Source organism: Balaenoptera acutorostrata, chromosome 4 (genome assembly GCF_949987535.1).
Source record: "Balaenoptera acutorostrata chromosome 4, mBalAcu1.1, whole genome shotgun sequence".
In the NCBI taxonomy this organism is placed as follows: Eukaryota; Metazoa; Chordata; class Mammalia; order Artiodactyla; family Balaenopteridae; genus Balaenoptera; species Balaenoptera acutorostrata.
In genome coordinates, this window is record NC_080067.1 from 96,806,660 (window position 1) to 96,831,438 (window position 24,779).

The window sequence follows — 24,779 nt, forward strand, 5'->3', positions numbered from 1 at the left end:
GTTTTTAGGCCTAGATTATCCAGGTAATGATCCTGGTTTTTCCACTAGAGTTTATAAAGATACAAATGGTGAATGTCTAACTGCCAGCCTTTTTGTGGGTTTATGTAATTCTTTGGTTCCAATACACCTTTCATTTATCCTTCTCTGTTTTTAAGCGTGAGACCGTTCTAATAACCAGTGGTCAGATACCTGGGGTGTTAACCCTATGTGGATATTTGGACCGCAGCGACTATTATAGCACCTCTCTAACCCAGGAAGTCCACTCGAGCTGGTTTACACTGCCCTCTACAGCCTTGAGTCATTCCTTCTGAAAAATAAATCTGTCTTTTTGTAATGTGGAAGGACAACACAGAACAAGGGGTCAAGAAAGATTCTTAAGCATTCAGTTTTCATCTCTAAATCACATTAATAACGGTGACTTGAAAGCTGAATTTTTAAATATTTGTCACATATGTTTTTACCCATTTTTATTCATCAGGCTCCCAATGAGGAATTTTCCTTATTTCATTTCAACAAACAATTACTGAGTGCTTATTATTATGCATGACACTGTGCTAAGTGTTAGAAGTACCAAAATATCTATGATGTGATCCTTTATTCTTCAAAATTTCCAAAGAGCAGCCTAAGATTTATTTAATAGATAATAATTAAAGATATGTATTTGAAATGACATTTCTTGAAAGATCAATCTAAAGCTGCTATATTGCGAAGAAGAGTAAAACAACCTATACCCAATTATAACTTACTATAATGTTATCTTGGAGTAAAAGAATGTTGGGTTTGAATCTAGAGTCCTCTATCAGCTGTGATCATGGATAGTTACTTAACTTTCTGGATCTCAATTTTCTCATTTATAAAATGGGGATGTTTGTAATTCTTACCTCCAGTTTTTGGCAAGAATAAGTGATATATCCTTGAAACCATATTGCCTTATCATAATTAGTGTTCAATAAATGATAGCTCCTAAATTATTTTTATTACCCACATGTATTTTCCAAACTAAAAATGGAGACACATAAGCTGAAAAAATGTTAGTGTATTTATGAAGACAATGAGAGAGGAGATTTTAAATTAGCACTGTCCCAAAAAACCAAAACTGTGTATTTCCTCTTAAATCTACTGAAAATAGTCAATAAAACTGTACCTATGTTTAATCTAGTTTCATTTTTAAAGCCTACATAATATTTTCACAAATATATTTATTATTTGTATCTCAAGAAATTCTCAGCTTATACAAGGATACCAGATGATCTGACTAATAAATCTTCAAGGAGAATACTTCTTAATCTCCATAAGACATATTTGATTCTTTTTGTTGTTATTTAGATTTAATCTATGTACATTATTAAAGGAACAAAATTGTGACACATTGAAAAACAGTTGCAATAATGTAGGTTAATTATTGTGAATATGATCTTATTCCTATAATAAGGGTGTAAGACTGAACAGAATCTTTTCATTGTTTCTACTTGGTTAATCTTTTAATAACTAAATTGGGATAACATTAAAAATTAGTATATGAGTTGCATATTTGCTCAAAATTTTTAAATAAGCCAAAAATACATGAATTGGTATACTGGTAGTAAATTAAAGGCACTGACTTCTTTTGAATTCACAATTAACAAACAGTGTGACATTTAATAACATCAATTAATGAATTTTTGTTGTTTTATATTCTGTAAAATGGGCCTCTTACTATAACAGAAGTAAATCAATATAATATTTCCCAAAAAAGATTAGCTTTCCCAGTCATACTTCGATAAATATAATCGTTTATTTCAATGGTTGATAATTTAAATGTTACTTTAAAAAAATCAGCCTGTTTACACATTTGTATATTAAACACTGAAATGATTATTCCATATTGATAGTAATTTTAACCTTTTTTTAAGAAGAATTTGTAAACATACTAACCATCAGAAGACTACAAAGAAAGGAGGTAACATGTTGAGAGTTTACTGTAATTATAAAGCATTTAAAGACTAACATACAATTACTTTTAACACATGAAGATCTCCAATCCATTTCAGGCATTTTTGGCTTCTCTGAAGAGTAACAATCTCAGTAAACTAGCCCTTTGATGGGCACCAACTGTCTCAAGACAATGTATTAAATGAGTTTTTAATTATTTGCTCTTATTTAAAAAAAATAAATGACTGTCAAAAATCCGTTCACTAGGAATTGATGAGAAGTAACAAAAGGACCAGCTGAATACTGCAATTCCAGAAAGTTCAGGCAACACAGAATTTCGGAAGTAGTCACCAGGACACAGTGGTTCTGTTCAGAAATAACTGTACCATCCAAGTGTACTTTCTGGGTAATATTTTCAGTCTCTTAGTCTAGCATGATATAATTTCCCACAACCTTTATTTACCCTTTTATATTATGTTGCTAAATGACTTCTTCCCAAAATCAGTACATTATCCTTTCAGAAAGAGCAAATGCCCTGCACAGTAAATGGCAAACAGGAGAGAAACTGCACCAGTGGTGTGTAGCTCAACTAACATATCCCAACAAGTGGATTAAATGATGCACGCACACACACAGGGACCAAACACTGAGCAGGGGGGAAAAGAAGAACAAAGAAATTACTCTAAATAAGAAACACAGTCAAAGGTAGGCCAAACATACCTCTCTTAAAAATACTGTTTAAATAGAATTACCACATGACCCAGCAGTCCCACTACTGGGCATATACCCACAGAAAACCATAATTCAAAAAGACACATGCACCCCAATGTTCACTGCAGCACTATTTACAATAGGCAGGATATGGAAGCAACCTAAATACCCATCAGCAGACAAATGGATAAAGAAGATGTGGTACATATATACAATAGAATATTACTCAACCATAAACAGGAACGAAATTGGGTCATTTGTAGTGACGTGGATGGATCTACGTCATACAGAGTCTGTCATACAGAGTGACGTTAAGTCAGAAAGAGAAAAACAAATATCGTATATTAACGCATATATGTGGAACCTCGATAAACCAGTTTGCAGGGCAGAAATAGAGATACAAGTGTAGAGAACAAGGGGGGGAGAGTGGTGGGGGGGTGTTCTGGTGGGATGAATTGGGAGACTGGGAGTGACGTATACACTAATATGTATAAAATGGATAACTAAGAAGAACCTGCTGTATAAAAAAAATAAATAAAATACAAAAATTTAAAAAAAAAAAATACTGTTTACTTAGTAAGTTTGAGAAGCCAGTAGAACCAGTGATCAAAGATTTGCTTAAGGCAATGAATTTCAACAACTAGAACAACATGATAAGCTGCTTTCAGGGGAATAAGATACAAGAAACTATCATATTTAGGATATTTTCTTAGGTTTGTTGAAAAGGAATTGCTAACTTAAATGAGGTAACAGTTGTGAGTAAAATAACCTAGTACAGTTTCTGACATGTAGTATCTAGTAAGTTAGCTAATAGTATTACAATTACATAATTTCATCCCCACACCAAGATAGCACAGTGATATTTTATCACAATTTTGCCAGAAAACTGAAGCTTAAATAGAGGCATCAAGTAACCAGCCATAACACAGTTAACCGGTGGTCAAACAAGATGTGAACACAGGTCTGTATGACTGTTGAAAGCTATATGCTTGTATCAGACATATACTTTACAGGTGTTTCAAAATCATCTGTATATATATAAAAAGAACCTTGAATCCTGGAAATGAAACTCTGGACCTCTTGGAAATGAAAAATGTATTTACTGAACTAAAAGACTGAATATGAATAGTAGGATACCACTAAAAGAATACCACTGAAGAAGGAGTTAGTGGGCCAAAGATTTCTTCAGAATGCAAAAGAAAAGGATAAAGAAATAAAAGGTAAAAAAAAAAGAAGTTTTCAGACACAGAGACCCAGAGGACAGATCTATTTTTCATTATCTATTAGCAATTCCAAGAGGTGAGAATAGAGAGTGAGGGAGAGGCAATATCTGAAAATAGGGTATTTGAGAATTTGACATAATTGAAGAACATAATTCCAAAGGAATAAAGCTTCACATTGAAAGCAGTCACTCACTGAGTACCAACTGGGATAAATTAAAAACAAAAACACACACATCAAAGAGAAATTCTGAGTAACAAGGATAAAGCAAAAATCTTTAAAATTATCATAAAAAAGAAAGAAGACTTATCCACAAAAGAGATACCAAACTTCCACTTTAAATAATAATTCAGGGGGAAACTTGTCTTTATCAACCTAAAAGGCTGAAAACAGAGAACGGGGGAAAATAAGAGCATGCTTAAGTTCTTCTCTTATTCAGAGAAAAGCTAGATACCTACAACTCCAGACATTATAAGAAAAACATGTTTAAATACACATGTTAAAAATATATTGTGGGGCTTCCCTGGTGGTTCAGTGGTTAAGAATGCAGGGGACATGGGTTTGGGCCCTGGTCCGGGAAGATCCCACATGCTGCAGAGCAACTAAGCCCATGCACCACAACTACTGAGCCTGTGCTCTACAGCCCGCAAGCCACAACTACTGAGCCTGCGCTCTACAGCCCGCGAGCCACAACTACTGAGCCTGCGAGCCACAACTACTGAGGCTGCATGCGCCTAGAGCCTGTGCTCCACAACAAGAAAAACCAAAGCAATGAGAAGCCCACAACATCACAACAAAGAGTAGCCCCATCTCGCCACAACTAGAGAAAGCCTGTGTGCAGCAATGAAGACCCAACACAGACAAAAATAAATAAATAAATATATTAAAAAAAGAAAAAAATATATATATATATTGTGAAGGTGGGGGAATTGGAGGAAGGGGGTCAAAAGATACAAACTTCCAGTTATAATATAAATAAGTACTGGGGATGTAATGTACAGCATGATAACTAGTTAACACTGTTGTATGGTATATTTGAAAGATGCTAAGACAGTAAATCCTAAAAGTTAAAGAACTTTTTTTTCTTTTTTTGTGGGGGGATCTATATGAGATGATGGATATATTAAGTCAACTAAACTTGCTGTAGTAAACATTTAATAATATATGTAAGTCAAATCATTAATGCTGTATACCTTAAATTTGCACAGAGATGTACGTCAACTATATCTAAATAAAACTGAAAGAAAACAAATAAATAAACAAACAAGCAAACAAACAAAAGTGATCACGAAGTAGGAAAGAAATGTATGCTATTCAAACCAGCAGAGCAAATAAAGAATAAAACAAAGAAATGTAATCATTCCAATGATAGTATGGAAAATGGAAACAAAGAGAGGGTAATATAAAAAAATTAGCAGGTGTAAGTCACAGTAAATATTAACACACTGTCAGAGACATGCTCAGACTAAATTAAAAAATAAAAATCTATGTCCACATCCATAAAAGACATCCTAAAACAAAATGACACATAAAGTTTTAAAATTCAGGGATATGAAACTATACAGCAGGCAAATGGAAAGAGAAAGTACATATAGCAACAGTGACACCAGACAAAAAAGAAATCAAGGAGAAAAATCATTAAAAGGGAAAAAGAAATATTTACATTACCAAAAAGAATAATCTTCCAAGAGTGAATAAGAGTTACTGATTCTTATACATTTAACAACAGTTTTTGAAATATAAAAAGAAAACATTTTCAAATAGCAGAAATTAACAAATCACAATCAAATCACACTGACAGACTTTAAAATACCCCTCTCAGAAAATAACAGATAAAGTAAAAGAAAAATAATGTTATGAAGGATAGGAATAACATATTCAAATTAACCTAACGGATATAATATTAACCTAACAGACATTTTATATGTAACACTCTGGACTCCACATAAAAAGAAATCACATTCTTTTTGAAGACATGAAACACTCAGAGATTGATCATATAGTGGACAGCAAAGGCTAAATTAACAATTCCTGGGGCTTTCCTGGTGGTGCAGTGGTTAAGAATCCACCTGCCAATGCAGGGGACACAGGTTCGAGCCCTGGTCTGGGAAGATCCGACATGCTGCAGTGCAACTAAGCCCATGTGCCACAACTACTGAGTCTGCACTCCAGAGCCCGCGAGGCACAACTACTGAGCCCGCGCACCTAGAGGCCATGCCCTGCAACAAGAGGCACCTGTGCACCGCAATGAAGAGTAGCCCCTGCTCACCGCAACTAGAGAAAAGCCCGTGTGCAGCAACAAAGACCCAATGCAGCCAAAAATAAAATAAATAAATAAATTAAAAAAAAAAATTCACTTAAAAAAAAAAAAATTCTAAATATTGTTATCCTGCAGGCCACATTCATTAACCTAAATACAATAAGGTATGAAATCAATTAACAAACAAAATAGATAAATTAGGAGTTTGAGATTAACATATCACACTACTATATATAAAATAAACAACAAGGACCTAATGTATACCACAGGGAACTATATTCAATATCTTGTAATAACCTATAATGGAAAAGAATCAGAAAAAGAATATGTGTGTATATGCATGTGTGTGTATAACTGAATCACTTTGCTACATACCTGAAACTAACACACTGTGAATTAACTATAGTTCAATTTTAAAAAGGTTAAAAAAAGAATATGCAAAAGAAATCAATAATAAAATGACAGCCAAAACAAATTTAACTGGGAACTTTAAACTATTTCTAAAAGTAGTGTATTGGTTAAAGAGCAAATCAAAGTGCAATTTTTTTATATTTCAAACTGACAATGACTGCACTACATAAGAAAAACTGTGAGATGTAACCAAAATGGTACTCATTGAAAATAGTGAGACAAATGACATTTTAGAGACAATTAAAGTTTGAAAATAAATGAATTATTTCAAAACAAGCACTAGAAAACAAGAACAAAAAAGAATCAATTAGAATAAAAGTTAGTAAATGAGAAATACTAGAGACAGAGAAAAATTAAGCATTATAAGAAAACACTAAGAACAACTTTATACCAAAAACTTTAAAGTCTATATGAAATGGATGGCTTCCTAACAAACTATAACTTATCAAAACTTACCAAAGAACAAGCAGAAAAACCAACACCACACTAACCAAGGTAAAAAAATTACAGCAACTGGCCGAAGGTCTACATCCTCAAAAAAGGCACTAGCCTGAGGCAGTTTTATAGGAGCTCTAATACACAAGCATTCAGAATAAATAACTTTCACCTGAAACAAACCGTTATCCATAAGTGAGGCTCACTTAACCCCATTCAAGAACCAGGTAAGAAGAGCAAAGAAAAGAAAAATTATTGTTCCGTCACACTGCAAAGTAGATGTAAAATTCTTAAGTAAAATTTAAAAATGGAATAAAACAGGGTAGGAGAAGAATAACATCAAATAGAGTTTAGCCCAGAAATGTAAGGATGATTGCCATCAGAAAATGTTATCAGTGCAATTCACTATATTAAGAGGTAAAAGAAAAAAATGACATGATCAGGTCAACAAACTATTTTACTACACATTCATGATAAAATTTCTTAGCCAAGAAGAGGAGAGAATTTCCTTAATCTGATAAAAAAAAGATCTAAGAGAAGGACATAAAAACACCATTCATAGTAGTCAAATATTAGATGCATTAAAATATGTAAATATAGAGACTTCCCTGGTGGTCCAGTGGTTAAGATTTCGTGCTTCTAATAGAGTAGGGGGGCACGAGTTCGAGCTCTGGTCTGGGAACTAAGATTCCACATGCCACGTGTTGTGGCCAAAAAATAAATAAATAAATAAAATATCTAAATATATATACAAGAAAGGACGTACACTATCACCAGGAGTAATCAGCATTGTACCAGAGGTACTAGTCAATGCATTACCTAAAAGCAAAAACGAAAAGAAAGAAAAACAGAAAAAGGAAAACATTGGACAAGGTGACACAACTATCATTCATTAGTGACTTAACGATTTGACTTTATGTAAGAAAATCTCCAAGAGAATAAACTGACAAACTAATAAAACCAATAAGAGAGGTATTATAAAGCTATATAATTCAATCTATCATTTCCACAGAAACAGAAAAATACATCAATAGAACACAGTATTTAAGTTCCAAAATATTTGTACATGATTAAAGCATTTCAAATTAGTTAAAGCACACACTATTCTACAGATGGATCTGGGACAACTAGTTGTGTGTGTGTATGTGTGTGTGTTTGGAGGTGGGGGGTGACGGGAGAAGAGGGGTAAAAAGATTGATTTCCACCTCACAACATTAACAATAAATTTCAGACAGATTTTTTAAAAGGTTTAAACATGAGAATCAGATACATGTATAAGAGAATATACAAGGGAGTATATCAATGACACTGTGGTAGGAAAGACCTTCTTAAAGTACAAAAAGAAAAGCAAGAAGGAAAAGATTGACAAAGTTGACTACATAAAAACTGTCAATGTTCCCTGGGAAATGGCATTATAAATAAAGTTAAAAGAAAACACACCGAACTGATAAAGTAGCTAGCTTGGGGAGTTGGTGGGGCTGACAGCAAAACATTAAGACTAGGAATGAAAGTCAAAAGGAAATTTGTTCTTATCTTTTATTCATTCAGCATTCATTCACAAACATTTATTGAGTGTTTAATATGTGCCAGACCCTGTTATAAGCACTAGGTATATGGAGCAAACAAAACAAAGGGCCCTGTTCTCATGAAGCTTCCTTTCGAGAGAGAGAAGCAAGGCTCTAAACATGTAAGCCAGCAAGCAACTAAAACACTTCTTATTTTAAATTAAAATAACTTCAGTAATTAGTAAATAGTAGGAAAAATAAAACAGGATTATAGTTATTCTCAAATGTATCGGGTTTTGGTAAAGAAAAAATGTATTCATGCATTACCTCTGAAATGGAAACATTAACCTTTGAAACTTTATAAAATTTTATTTTCTCTATAGTAGTTTATATTTAAGGAATTTATGCACATAAAGATGTTTAACCTTCTGAAATACCTGGATAGAAATTCTTAAAAGGCCAAATCCAGCAATGACTGACCAGAAAATGGGGGTTTAATGAAAGAATTACAGGCTTTGTGGAGAGATACTTATATATCCATTGTGGCACCAAGTGGAGGATAGCACCTTGTGTCTGGTCCTGAGAGACGGAGCTAAAAGCCACACTGAGCTTCACAGAGGTGGTGAGCAAGTTCCATGGGTCTTGAGAAGAAGGCAGGGAAGGGCGCTTCAGGTCACAAACACTAAGGCTCTAACTGGGCAAAGGAGACGGACCAAAGATGTCCAGACACTCCACTCCATCAACAACCTGCCACTTTCTCTCTCTCTCTCTCTCTCAAACACACACACACACACACACACACACACACACACACACACACACACACCTCTTGCTATACACCAAGGAGGAAAAGCTGTAGAGCCCAAACCTGTGGGGCTGACAAAACTTCTAAACCAAAAAAACCTTGCATGGACAGTAAAATAACAGGCTTTCAGGTCAAAAACAGATGTCAGTCTGTCTACTTCCTAAATATTTGCACAATAGCACACATAAAAATCCACCATGCCCCCCCATTTTGGAGAGAAAAAAAAAGACCTCTAGCTGCTATAACCTTATGGTTCATTTGTTAAGGAAAAAACCTCAAATACTGGTACTTTATAAGTTACATTCTATTTCATTAAAATATTTTATAGAAGGCTGAAGCATGTTAACTCATTACTTTGCAGGTTACCTATAGTCATTTCAGCAGAAATAGAAATGTGCATAGTACTCTTCCCGGTTTGGAACTTTTCTCTATTTTCATTCTAAAATTTAAAATGTAGGGCTTCCCTGGTGGCACAGTGGTTGAGAATCTGCCTGCTAATGCAGGGGACACGGGTTCGAGCCCTGGTCTGGGAGGATCCCACATGCCACGGAGCAACTGGGCCCATGAGCCACAATTACTGAGCCTGCGCGTCTGGAGCCTGTGCTCCGCAACAAGAGAGGCCGCGATAGTGAGAGGCCCGCGCACAGCGATGAAGAGTGGCCCCCACTTGCCACAACTAGAGAAAGCCCTCGCACAGAAACGAAGACCCAACACAGCCATAAATAAAAAATAAATAAATAAATAAATAAATAAAAATTAAAATTTAAAATGTAAAAACACAGATTTACAAGTCTAATTAAACAAGAAGCAGTTTCCAAAATACAAAAAGCTCCTTCACTTTTTAATTTATCATTAATATTTCTTAAAAATATACTCACAAATATATTTAACATATTATATAATTTATTTAAAATTCTATTACATTCAGTCAATCTGTCAATAGTAAATGAATTCCGGGAGCTCCCTGGTGGTCCAGTGGTTAGGACTCGGCACTTTCACTGCCGAGGGCCCAGGTTCAATCCCTGGTCAGGGAACTAAGATTCCACAAGCTGAGTGGTGCATCCAAATAAATAAATAGATAAAAATAAAATAAATGAATTACATAAAATGTGATATTCAAACATTATTTTTAATTAATTACTTACCTAAGACAACTACCAACACATTAAAAAATTGCCCATTAAATAAACCCTGCATTTGTCTAAAGCAATGACAGACTCTAAAGAACTATTATTCTTTTTAGACACTCAGGTCCACAGCTGCCTTCTATAAAACACATGTTCAAAGCATGAACATTTGAGTAAAGCGAAACTTTCCTTAGAACAAGTGTGTTTATTTGAACACACAATTTCAGAACCAAATCAACAAGTGTTTTACGGGTTCACACTCATAAGGGATCACATGTGTGTTTATTTGAATGTAATCTCATTGAAATAAACACAGCTGCGTTTATTTCAACGTGTGAGAATCGAGATCTACACATGTTTGTGCAAGAACGAATCATGAAACCATGGCTTAGTGCATGGAAATGTGACTAGGAAATAGCACACAGCACAATCACTTTCTTCAAACATGTCACTGAAAATTAAATCTACAGCAAAAAGATATTTCAGGAAAAGCTATAATTCAATGTATCCCATAATGAACTCAAGATATCAATTTACACTGTGAAGTATTAAAGTGTCTTTTATGCTTCATTTGAAAAAAATAAAGAAAAATGCAAAGATGATAAATAATAAATACGCACAAACCTACCCACTGAAATTTACCATTCTGTAGTATAACTTCAGCCCTTTTTTAAAAAAATAAACAAAAAGATGTAAATAAAATTGACATCCTCCATTTTTCTCTTCCTGGTCCCATTCATCTTCATCCCTTCCTCCTCAAAAGTGAATACTGTCATGAATTTGAGCTAAACAATGTATATAGCATTGTTTTGCTGTTTTCTAAAACATATACAGAAGATATAAAGTAAAAATTATTCTATGTTTTGTTTTCTCTCAACTTTGTTTTTGAGATTGATCCAACGATGCTATTTCCAGTTTTCTCTATTACAAAACGATTCTGCCATGAATATCCTTGTACACATCCTTGTGCAGATGTTTGAGACTTTCTCTAGGGTATAACTAGACACAGAATTGCTATAGTTCTCAAGTTCTGCTAGATACTGGCAAACTGTTCCCCTAAGTGGTTGTATCAAAGTGTACACTGATTTGCGATGGATTCTATATAATCAGGACAATCTGTCCCAAGCATAGTGTTCAAGAAATTGGTTTCTTAAATGGCAAAATTCCATTTATTCCATACCTTACAACACCTAAGATACAAATGTGCAGACTTTCACGTTTTTGCTTGATCTGGTCAGGTTAGCACAGTAGTTCTCCACCAGAGGTGACCGTGCCCTTAGGAGACATTTTGATGGTCATGACTAGGGGAATGGTACTACTAGCATCTAGTGGCTGGAGATCAGGGATGTCTCACTCTCCTCAGCTTTACCTTTTGAAAAATACAGTGTCCAACTGGCTTGTTCTGATATAAACTCAAATTCACTCCTTGGCCAAGTATAAATTCCAGAAACTTTTGGCCTACGAAATCATTCTTTAGATAATAATAAGCAGTGACCTTAAGTGGAAGTGCTTTCTGACATCACAAACAGTTGAACTCAGAATAAGGAGAACAAGCTACAGCACATAATGCCATTCTATAGCCCTATTAATCAGACTTTTTACAACACCTCTTTCTGAAGTAACTGACTACACATATCTAAACTGAAATAACTGGAAATACAACTAAATCTGAGTCTCATGGTTTATCAGAATGAAATCTTACTCTCACTTCCTAGTCGACTTTACTTAGTATCTTGGCTGACATTTTTGCCTTTTCTTTTATTTACATATCTATGCCATAGCAAGAGCAAGAAAGAAAGATTTTTAAGCTAAACTACTTAATTACCTCTTTTGGAAAAAAAGAAGGCAGGTGATAAAAGGTCAAAATACTACCTAGGAAGAGCTGAAAAGACATGTTTGCTTTTGCCTGTCTGAGAGGGGTTTTTTTTTTCCTCTTTTTTCCCTACCCTACCCTAAGTTAGAAAGTAATAAAGGGTTTAACTTTCTCTCAATTTAATATGCAAAATGTAACTTCATTATTCATTTGGAGGCCATGTGAGTCAATGGATTAAAAAAAAATGAACAAGGAGCTGAGACAAAGAATTTTAATCCTAACTGACATTGACCCTCTCTTATTGTCATCCTTGGCAATTTCATTATCAGACCTTGTGGCTCTCAATAATGGCCTCTACAATGAAGTCTTCTAAATCTACACATCCATCCCTGAGTTTTAGTTCAGCATTTCCGACTACATGCTTGACAGCTCCACAATCGTTGCCCCTTACCACATTCCATGCTCCTGAACCTGAACTGCAATTTCTCTGCTCGCTCTCAAACACCCTCCATCACAGAAGCTCCATCCATTTGTGAAAAAATCCAGCATCCTCTTGGCCAGCTTCTTCTCCTTTATTCCCCTAACTCCTGTACTGCTTCCTCTATAGCAACTTTTCTATCCATTTCTTCTTTTCCACACCCACAGCCAAGAGCAGGTCCTGGTTTATCATGTACATTCCCTGCTTCCAGACTTGTCTCGCTTCTGCTTATTCCCAGTTTCTCCTCCTGAAATTCACCCTACACGTATGTGGTCATATTAATCTTTCTTCTTCTTTTCTTTGTTTGTTCTTTTTTTTAATATTTTAAATATTTGCAGTTTTTACTTATTTATTTATTTGGCTGCACCAGGTCTTCGTTGCTGCACGCAGGATCTTTAGTTGCGGCATGTGGGATCTTTTAGTTGCAGCATGCGAACACTTAGTTGAGGCATGTGGAATCTAGTTCCCTGACCAGGGCTCAAACCCCAGCCCCCTGCATTGTGAGTGCGGAGCCTTAGCCACTGGACCACCCGGGAAGTCCCTTGTATGTTCTTTTTTATTGAGGCATGATTGACACACAGTCAACTGAATATATTTGAAGTGTACAATTTGATAAGTTTGATACTCCTATGAAACAGCCACATTCAAGATAATGAACAGATCCATCATCCCCCCAATTTTTTCTTGTGCCTCTGTAATCCCTCCCTCTACTCCTCTCTCCACTGTGAAGCAACCACTTATCTGCTTTTTATGACTACAGATTAGTTTGTATTTTTCAGAATTTCATATAAATGGAATCATAGAGTATGTACTCTTTTTTTGTCTGAGCTTTTCAATCAGCATAATTATTTTGAGATTCACCAATGTTGATGGGTGGATCAATAGTTCTTTCCTTTTTATTGCTGAATAATAGTTCATTGTATGCATAGACCATCATTTATCCATTCATTTTTGATGGATATTTTGGATATTACAAATAAATCTACAATGAACATTCATGTACGCATCTCTGTATGGACATACGCTTTCTCTGACTTGGATAAATACTGTAAGAGGAAAATGACTAGATCAGTGGTAAGTGTAGGTTTAATTTTTTAAGAAACTGCCAAACTATCTTCCAAAGTGGTTATACCATTTTACTTTCTCACCTGTAGTCTATGAGAGTCCTAGTTTCTCTACACTGGATATGATCAGTCTTTTTAATTTTAGCCACTTTAATAGGTGTGTAATGGTATCTCGTTGTGGTTCTAATGTGCATTTCCCTAATGACTAACGATGTTGAATATTTTCCACGTGCTTAGTAGCCATCACCTATCTTCTTTGATGAAATGTCTATTCAATCTTTCACCCATTTTTATTAGGTTGTTGATCTTTCTATAATATCGTTCTGACTATGTTACTTCCCGGATTAAATTTCTTCGATGCCAATTGCCTGGCATCGAAGGATATCTAAGACCTGGCCTCAAACCAATATGAAACGACTTTTCTCCCAGAACTCTTTAATAAGCCAAATCGCAGCCCGGTAGAATAACTGGTTTCTAGACACAAACCCACATTTGCATGCCACTATGCCTTTTCTCAGGCTATTCCTTCTACCTAGAAAGCCTCTCACAGAAATTTGTACATACATGTCCAGATCTCTCCTACGTCAAGGCAAAATCAAATAACACCCCTTTCGTGAGAGTTTCTGTTTTCCTCAGTCAAAAGCAACTCCCTCCTCTAAACTGTCTCTTGTTCATTTATGTCCATGTTGTTATTCCTATTATTGTCCTGACCACAGGAGACACTACAGCTAATGGTTAGGAAGATGGACTCTAGATCCAGACTGCCTGAGTTCAAATCCCATTACTAGCTGTGGGACTCTGAGCTAGTTACTTAACTCCCCTGTACCTTAGTGTAGTGGACACTGGGATGCCCCACCTAGACCCCCTTCAGGCCAGCAAACCCACTGCCCAGCTGCTGCAAGTGTGGAATGCTAAGGGCTCAGAGCTGCACAAGACCTACCTTTTCCAGAGATTCTGGGAGATTATACCCCTCCCCTCACTGTCTGTCCCCCAAGGCAGTCCCCACAGTGAATGTCTGACTGGCCCTCTATGATGCCATTCCCGCTCAACAACTCCTCAAAGGATCCCGCTGAGGCTACATTTTTAGCAAAACCCAAATCTTTACCTGTTTTTTTCCTCTATCTAAGTGGTTCTCAAATTTTAGTGTCAATCAGAATCACCTGGAAGACTAGTTAAACCGTAGGTTGCTGCCCGACTCCCCTGAGTTCCTGAGTCGGGGTTCCTGAGACCTGAGAATATGCATTTTCAGGTATCAATGAGACCACTGCCCTCCCCATCCTGCTTCCCTCCCCTGCTCAGGTTCCTGCTGAGCCCTCCCTCAATAAGTCACCTTCGCAAGACTCTGCATCTCAGGCTCTGCTTCTAAGAAACCTGACCTAAGACACACAACTTAATGTATAAAACATGTACATTATTAATTAGACTAAATGATTATTGTGGAGATAAAATCAGGAAATATATGTGCTATGCTCAGAACAGTACCTAGCACATAAAAAACTTTTAATAAGAATTAGTTACCATCATCAGCTCCCCTAATATTACTAAACATTACTTGAGCATAGGGTCTATCCCTTATCCAACTTTCTATCTCCTATATTACCTACAACCAATACCTACAATTGAAATCAATCTAGTGGGTTTAAGGTATTGTTCATTGCATTAGCTAAAATAATTACACCTTGGTCTCTACTGAAAGAGAGATATAATATCTGCTCTCTGAAAGAATCTGGAGGAAAACAAAGTACAAGCACTCAGTTATAGTTGCAGGCAATGTTCAAGAAAGAATTCAAGAAATGAGAATAAAAAGCTGGGAGTGGATCATCAGTGGGATTCCTACAAGGTGACTACTGCAAAGGAAAGAGTGTCAAATGTTATCTGGAAAGAATGTTAAAGGAACTAAATGGTAGATCACATATATATGTGAATAAGGCCCTATTATAAAATAGATTACCAGAAAAAACAATGAAAGTGAACAAATCTTTAATTTCCTGATCATAGATCTATTGCTTGACTTGGTAAACTATTTGCAATTAGAGCAGTCAGAATTTTTTGGTGTTTAGGTAAACAATGGACATCAACCAACTTCTCTAGCTAGACTTTAAAGAAAATCCATTAAGACGCCTAGCCATTTTGCAGTTATCTTGATGAGGCCCACACTTCTCAAAACAGAATAATCATGCTATGTCCACTGCCATCATCCCGAGAGAATACAGAGTGGTATAACAAGTAGAAGACACAAAATTAAAAAGGCAGATAGCCTTAGGGAATGAATTTTCTTCTTCTTTTTTTTGGGGGGGGGGCATGAATTTTCGTGACGGAAAATAACTTCAAACACTACTTCTATGTTAAAACATGTAGGTATATTCTTGATAGGTGTGTAAATTACACCACTGTATGCTTGTGTCAATACTCACCAAACTCTATACTTAAGATCTATACATTACACTGTATGTCATTTTTACCTCAATTTAAAAAAAAAAGAGGCATATATTATGGAATAGAATATAATATTCAAATAGATTTTTAAGATCAAGCATTCTGGAAACTTCAAAAAAACTGAGCTTTCTGGAAGCACAATTTGGCCTATGACCCATGACTTCACAAGAAAATGAGTTTACCTTCTTCTGCTATTCAGGTATTTCAGGAGAAAATTTGAGAAGCAGAACACCAAGAAACCAATTATTGGTTTTTCATTGGTTATTTTATATAATTTGAGCCTTTTCTGGAAATTTAAATGGGTGACCTGGTAGGATTACCACCTAAGACTGGTCTGTGCCTTAAAACACATTTCCTAAAGCAACCTCTTCAAAAGAAATACCAGAAAAATCACCGCAGCCACAGTAGCCCCAGTGGGGCAGCCCCACTGCTTCTGTTCATTAAAGGAATAACTACAGAAAGTTACCAGATACCTGTAAAGCTGTTTAATACAGAGAACTTACATGTAATACTCCCCTATAGAGAAAAGGGCTCTGAAAGTTTGTGCAGCAAAATGACTTGGCTCAAGGCCAGTGTCGAAAACAGCATCTAATCCAAAAAAAAAAAATATATATATATATATATACACACACACACACACACACACTCACACACAACACTCTTAAAAATCATGAATCTAATGTGAGCTCTTTTGTATGTAATAATAAGTATATAAACCTGTTCAATAAACATCTGTTAATTCATGGAGTTGAACAGGCAGTGGATTCTGTTAACCAATAATTTTCCAAAATGGAAAGCAAAGTCCTACATCTTGGAAGAACTTGGCAGGATAGCAACAAAGAGTGACATAATATCAGAGCACTGAACAACAGAGCTGAGCAGGCCAGGCCACCTGGGCCCATACTCAATTTGACAGTAGAGACAAGGGCTTGCTGTGGAAGGATATGGTTTTCACCCTTGACATCAACCTCACAAGATTATGGATAAACTCCAAAACCTCCCAATTGCTATAATGAGGGGATGGGGCGGAGGGGTAGGAGGAGGGTGATATGCGCCCAGAAAATTTTAGGACTCTAAGGCATTACCACTCATTCAAATTCACAAGAATGTGGGTGAATAATCCTTTGCTGGCTTCATCCAGGATTCCACAGGTTTAAACTAGAGATTCTTCAGCATTCAAAAAGAGAGCCTCCTTCGATGACAGCACTCTATCCCAGCGGTGTTTCAGATGCCCTTCCACTGGGACCTCCTTAACTCACATCCTTCTAACCTAGAGATGCACATCGTATTTGTGGAAGAGGAGCACTGCGTTCTTAAACATGAGTGGGATGGTATTTTTGGTTCTGTTTCTGCTTTTTGACAAATAATTTTTTTTTTGTTGGACTTCCATGATCATAGTGGTGATGTGATCTTAGTCAATGTCTTCTTGGAAAAGTTAACAAGCACTCAAAAGTTTCTTCCAGGGTCCTTAATGAGGAACCCAACTTGGGGCTTCCCTGGTGGCGCAGTGGTTGAGAATCTGCCTGCCAATGCAGGGGACACGGGTTCGAGCCCTAGTCTGGGAAGATCCCACATGCCGCAGAGCAACTAGGCCCATGAGCCACAACTACTGAGCCTGCGCGTCTGGAACCTGTGCTCCACAACAAGAGAGGCCGCGATACTGAGATGCCCGAGCACCGCGATGAAGAGTTGGCCCCCACTTGCCGCAACTAGAAGAAAGCCCTCACACAGAAACGAAGACCCAACACAGCCAAAAATAAATAAATAAATAAATAAATAAATAAATAAATAAATAAATAAATAGGCTGAATGTTAAAAAAAAAAAATTATATAAGAACCCAACTTGTGTGAACTATTTGACATTTGCACATCACTTTTCCTTTCTAAACTGCCCTTTGAAATCTACAAATTCCTTTGTAGGCTGGGTATATCTAAAACCTTAAACCAAGAGGCAAGCACCTGAAAAGTTACCCCAACTGTGCTATTTTGTTTGGTCGAATCATCCTGTTCTCACCCCCTCCTACTCAAAACTGTTAGTCTACATGCAAATAGAGAGGGTAAGAGAGGGTGGGAAACTGAGCAACTAAACCTCAAACAGGAGGCTTTGGTAGAGCAGAAACAAATACTCTGGAAAAGAAGTAGAATCAAAGATTTTTTTTTTTTAGAGGATGAATTACCATGTTAAGGTAAAGCCATTCTCAGTCATCTGCATGGATTTATGTCCTGCCAAAAATATTTCTTAGGTAGTAGAGAGGTTAGACAATATGGAAAAGGCAAAAAATGATGTTATAATAATTGCTGTAGATAAAAAGACCTCAGGAGAGCCCCATCACCAGACTCAGTATTAACTTCTGGATTGTCTTCCCACTGATTCACTTCCATATCATCTTCTTATCATTCAAGGTTTTAGAAAAAAATTACCGCTAGCAAGTTTAAAATATTTACAAACCATAAGATATAACCATACCTCCAGAGTCACTCACAGTAACTGCTTATATGGAGCATTAAACACACACACACACACACAAAACAAACCTAAAATACTACTATCTTCCCAAAATATCACATTCCACCACTGCTAGAAACCTAGAAAATAAGTGTTGTGGAATTAAAGATTTAATGAAACTAGATAGAATAAAGAATTAAAAGAATTAATTAATAAGATACTTAGAAGTTAAGCTGAGTGAGTAACTATGTCTTTTTGCTTAAAATTAATATTGTGCTCAAAAAGTAAGTGAAATGATACCAGTCTACTTACAACACAACCTCTTTGTGTACCAGGTCATTTAAGCTAGGCCCACTTTATACACATAAAATGTGAGAGAAAAAGGTCAATTTATTTTCCACAAATAGCCAGAAAAGGGTTTCAAAATTAAGAATGAATAACACTCCAAATTTGTAATCACTAGACCCTCACCACTGTCTGTTTTGTTCACTGATGTTCAGCTCTGTTCTTCAGAAAGGGAACAGCCCTCAACATACACAGCACTCTTGGGTTTAGATTCCAAATCCCGTTTCATCCACTTTACTCTCTCCGCATACCTTTTGGTATCCAACTAGCATTTGGGCATACGAGAATCATCTGCGCAGGACTTGTGAAAAATACAAATCCTTAGATCCTACTCTGAAGATTCTGATTTGTTCAGGAGGAGACCAGGGAGGCAGTAGTTGGGGCAGTAGTAGTAGCTACATCTCAAGGCCTGATTTATTTACCTCTTCATCTGCACTTTCACTTTATATAATGTCTCATGTGGTATCTTTCAGTTACTATCTTGGGTTCTCCTGTTTAAGCTCCAAAATCTCTCCTCCCTCACGTGCCCTCACAGGCACAACCCTCATCTACCCAACCTGTCCTGTAGCCCACGCATTAAAAAGCACAGGCATGATGTTAGCTATAAGTATGTGAGAGCAGGGGGAAAGTGGTGAATTGGACTTAGACTCTACAGTCAGAATGACCAGAATTCAAATCCTGAAGCATAGACAGCATATATGGATAAGATATTTAACCACCTGCAGTCTTAGGTTCTTCACAAGTAAAATGGGGAATAATAATCTCTCTCTCATAGTATTACTGTAAAGATTAAGTAAGATGATTTTAAATACCTATGGCATTGTCTGGAACATTACACTCTAATAAACAGTAGCAATTATTATTATGGAGAAGAATTTATAACAATGGTTAAAATCCATCAGTTGAATGCAGTGAGAATTGTTATCATGCATTTTAATGGGATGTCTAAATACCAAATAAGTCAGATTTTTCACTACTAACCATCTGTTCAAACTCAGATTGAGCAGATCCTTACCAACCTGAGGTCACACTGTACTCCAAAATAAAACCTTTGAAATGGAGTGTTCTCCTTATGAAGCCAAGTACAGCATTTAAAGGGTGGGTGAAATGAGGTCTTTCCTACCTCAGCAAAACTGACTAAAAATGACTTTGATCTATAAATTCCTAAATACTTGGAGCTGCAGTGTCCTTAGAGATTGCATATGTCCCTCCCTCCTGTCATGGTTGTTGAGACTAGCTGAAATGTCCCTGTTCTTTGGACCTGAACAAGGGAAACATGAAGAAACCAGATGAGAATTTGTCATCTTACTTCAAAAGAAAGAACCTTAAGTTGGGGGAGGGGAAGTTGGGATAAGTCCTATTATCTTTCCATTTTTTGTAGGTGCTTTTACTGATTTGGACATTTTTAAAAGACACAATTTTACTTTTAACAATGATTTAGAGGACAGTCACTTGATACGTAATATTGGAGTAATACCTGTCTGTACTGAGTCGTAATGCCCATCTTCTCTACTACTGTGGAAGCTGGCACTGGGGATACCTATTTTTACTTACTTTATATTCTTGGGGCTTAATACCATGCCTGCCAAGCAAATGTCAGGACCTCAATAAATGTTCCCTGAGTGTATATAATGGTTTCTGTGATCATCCATTCAAGAGTTTACTTCTGATATGGCGAGAGTTGTTTCAACTGCTTTTCTGACATCAGCAGAGGATCAGACCAAGTCCAAGAGTAATCCCTTAACACACTAATGTCTCTCACAGCTGAAACAAACCCAGCAATTGTTTTTTGGGGGTATCTTCCATGTGCCTTGCACTCTGCTCAGAAAAGGGCAATGTTCTGCAACGAAAGTAAACATGGGCCTTTCAGCCTCCTACATAAAAAAAGATACAAGTCACGAACTTGGGAAGAATACTAAATAATCTGTATTTTGAAATACTACAATTTGTCAATGTTTCTGGGAGATTCTTCCCCTTGTAGCTCTAATGGGTCATAGAGTCACAAGGAGTTACCATGGGAAGAACCTTCCTGATCATTCCAAGCCAGGCCAAACACTTATTTAATGAAAGAGAAAACTGAGGCCTGTTGAAATAAAGAGTCTGGTACAGGTTACACACTTAGTGCCACAAAAGCCAGGGCTGGAATGTGGGTTTCTCAATTTTCAGGACTTACACCCTAACACACGAATATATTGATGAGGTCTGTAACACTGGAGGGAAAGGATCATACATATTACATTTTTTTAAATTTATTTATTTATTTTTGGCTGTGTTGGGTCTTTGTTGCTGCACACGGGCTTTCTCTAGCTGCGGCGAGCTGGAGCTACTCTTCGTTGCAGTGGGCATGCTTCTCATTGCGGTGGCTTCTCCTGCTGTGGAGCACAGGCTCTAGGCGTGCGGGCTTCAGTAGTTGTGGCACGAGGGCTCAGTAGTTGTGGCGCACGGGCTTAGTTCCTCTGCAGCGTGTGGGATCTTCCTGGACCAGGGATTGAACCTGTGTCCCCTGTGTTGGCAGGCGGATTCTTAACCACTGCACCACAAGGGAAGTCCCTACATTTTTATATTGTCTCTCCTTACAATCTTATACACTTATGCTAGATGTGAAGGCAAAAGCTGATTTTTCTGAAAGTGTTTTTCTAACAAAAATGTATTGTACTAAATAAAACCTAAATAGCATTATTATTCAAAAAAAATTTGTTGAAATGGAAAACAAAACAAAACATAAAACCTCCTGAAATGCTTTCTCAGAAACCATTTTATAAAACTGATGATCATAAGGAATTTTTACATTAAAAAAACAACAGTGTTATCATTGGGCTACGTTACTGATTCAAGATGCAGCATCAAATAAGTAACTGATATGTGGTTATTTCTGTATTTCTGCTCTTCTTTCCTGGTGTGTGTGTGTATTTAGAATAGAATATACAAAGGGCTCAAAAGAGCTATAAAACTATATTTATAGTATATAAAAACTGAGCTCTGCTGTAAATTACCTAAACGTTGATATAATAACTTTACTTAACATTTTTTTGCTTTCATAGTGTTTATAAGGGTTCCTGAGAGCATGACTTCAGATAGTGCTAAACTCTTAGAAAAGTTGTTCCAGTGAATTTGATTTGATGCTTTCATTTTCTCAAAAAGAGTTCCTATAGCAAAAGAAGGCATTCAAAATCACTCCACTGAGCTACAGTTGAAGTACTTTAGTGTGCTGTCAATTCAGCCTTTAAAGTATCAGACCTGCATGCCGCAACTAGAGAGAAGCCCGTGCACAGCAACAAAAGATACCGCGGGCCGCAACTAAGACCCAACGCAGCCAATAATAAATAAAAATAAATAAAATAGTAAATCAATCTTTAAAAAAAAATATATTACCTGGCTCCATTCGTGCCTCTTCAATCCCTGCGGCCACCCTAGATGAGTTCCCAGTTACTTCCAGCCTCTGATGCTGTAATAGTTTCCTCACCTGATGCTCCTGCCGCCCATCCCCTCCTCCAATGTTGCCGGGGCAGGGTGCATTCTCTGGAGCTTGCTTCAATTATCCTCCACTGCCTGGTCTGGCAATTATGAGCTCCTAGGATCTGACCCATTACTACCTTGAAGCATATTTCCCTTTCCTAAAGGTCCTTGGGCTTCCCAATCTCTACCATGCCCTTGCTCTAGGTTTTCCCTTCACCAGGATTGTCCTGGTGAATATTTATTTATTCAAACGACAAATATTTATTGACCACCTATTCTCTATCACCTACTAAAAATACAAAACCAAATAAAGTGATCTCCCCACACTCAGGGGCTATGCCCAAATCCCAATCTCCAAGGCCCATTTCCAGTTCCCATGAAGATGTCCTTAATAATGGAGTCAGATGTTACTGCTCCCTCATCTAACCTCCTTCTAGCATTTTTTTTTTTTTTTTTTTTTGGCCACACTGTGCGGCTTGTGGGATCTTAGTTCCCCAACGAGGGATCGAACCTGGGCCCACGGCCGTGAAAGCATGGAGTCCTAACCACTGAACTGCCAGGGAATTCCCAGCATACTATTGTCTTTACCTCTCCAGTTACTAATTACTTTATCCAAGGGTCAACACACAGGTGTTGAGCATCCACTACACTCAATTCCCCTTGTGTTATCACATTAATATCTTATAAGGAGGTTATTTCTGTACTTCCTCTCCCTTCCTATTGTACACACTCCTTGTGAGCAAGGATATCACCTTACTCGCCCTTATCTTCTTGGTACCATTCACAGAACATAGCAGTTGCTCAATAAATAAATGCTGAAAGAATTAACAGACCTATAAATGAATGTGGTGGGGGAGTATTAACTCAACACTATTCCTCTTCTCCCTGTCTCGATTCTTCATAGATTATTTTAAAATTTAAATGTACCCTCCTCTCATTCAGTGTTGGAAAAAAAAAAAAAAGGCAATTAAGAACAGCACACTTGGGGCTTCCCTGGTGGCGCAGTGGTTAAGAATCCGCCTGCCAATGCAGGTGACCAGGTTCGAGCCCTGGTCCAGGAATATCCCACATGCCGCGGAGCAACTAAGCCCGTGCACCACAACTACTGAGCCTGCGCTCTTGAGCCATGAGCCACAACTACTGAGCCCACGTGCTGCAACTACTGAAGCCCACGCACCTAGAACCCATGCTCCACAACAAGAGAAGCCACGGCAATGAGAAACCTGCACACCGCAAGGAAGAGTAGCTCCCGCTCGCCACAACTAGAGAAAAGCCCGCGTGCAGCAACAAAGACGCAACACAGCCAAAAATAAAAAAGAAATAAAAAGAAATAAATTTAAAAAAAACAAAAAACAGCACACTTGTTTAAGACACTCTTCTCAGTCTGAAAGGTCTCCTTACTAGCTCACCTGACTGCTATCAGGGAATTTCAAAGAAAAGTCTTGAGAAGTATGAGAGAGTACTTTAGCTGCAAGGAATGCACATGGTTTGCCTCTAATTCTGCCAACTACACAGAAAGCCATCCAGAGTACCAGGCATCCTCTTCCAAGCATAATAGTATATTCCCCAAAGCCTGCCACCAGGTACAAACTTCTGTACCACCTTTCATGCTGAGCAGGAATGTCTCCAAGAGTGCCAGAGGCACTCTAAAAACGGTGCAGAAAAAGACACTCAGCTCTTGGAAGAAGACAGGGCATTCCTCAGGTCAGCACCACGCTCTGCTCTCCATCTTTGTAAGAACCCCTCCTGGAGTTGCACAGTTCCTGACCCCTCTCTAATCACAAACCACCCAGATAAAACTGCAACCCCACATTCTTTCTCCTTCCTGTGCTTTATTTTTCCTGTAACATATCACCATCTAACATATCATACAGCTTACTTGTTTTATTTTACTGTTTGTTTTCCCTCATGAGAAGGTAACTTCCATCCAGGAAGCATTTTTTAACCATCTTATTATTATTACCATAGTCCCAGAGACTAGAACAGAGCCTAGCCCAGAGTAGCAGCTCAATAAATGTTTGCTGAATGAATGCTACAATTCTTTTATTATTTATCTTTAACTGTATAATACTACCCATTATAGGATACCTCCCCCATCCCCAAGAAAGCCACTTGTCTTCTGGTTTTTGTTTTCATACGGAAATGACTGTAAATATAAGATCATATGTTATGTGTATGAATAGACAAATGAACCCACACATAAACACAGATGTACTGAATACATCTAACAGAGGCAGGAGTGTCTTTTTTACAAAGGAGTATAATTATAGCCGCTAAGTTAATCTATTGATATAGGCAAAGCACTTGACTGCTTTACATAGGTTATATCTTTTAATTTTCAAAATAACTTTAAAA

The 24,779-nt window shown here is 37.0% G+C and overlaps 1 protein-coding gene and 1 non-coding gene across 5 annotated transcripts in view; one reads left to right on the plus strand and one right to left on the minus strand.

Moving 5' to 3' along the window:
* BBX (BBX high mobility group box domain containing) overlaps nucleotides 1–24,779 on the minus strand; it is a 284,858-nt gene that overhangs the window by 234,332 nt on the left and 25,747 nt on the right. The gene's annotated exons all lie outside the window — the stretch shown is intronic.
* TRNAE-UUC (transfer RNA glutamic acid (anticodon UUC)) lies at nucleotides 10,221–10,293 on the plus strand. The gene has a single exon. It is a non-coding gene; the product is annotated as a tRNA-Glu (tRNA).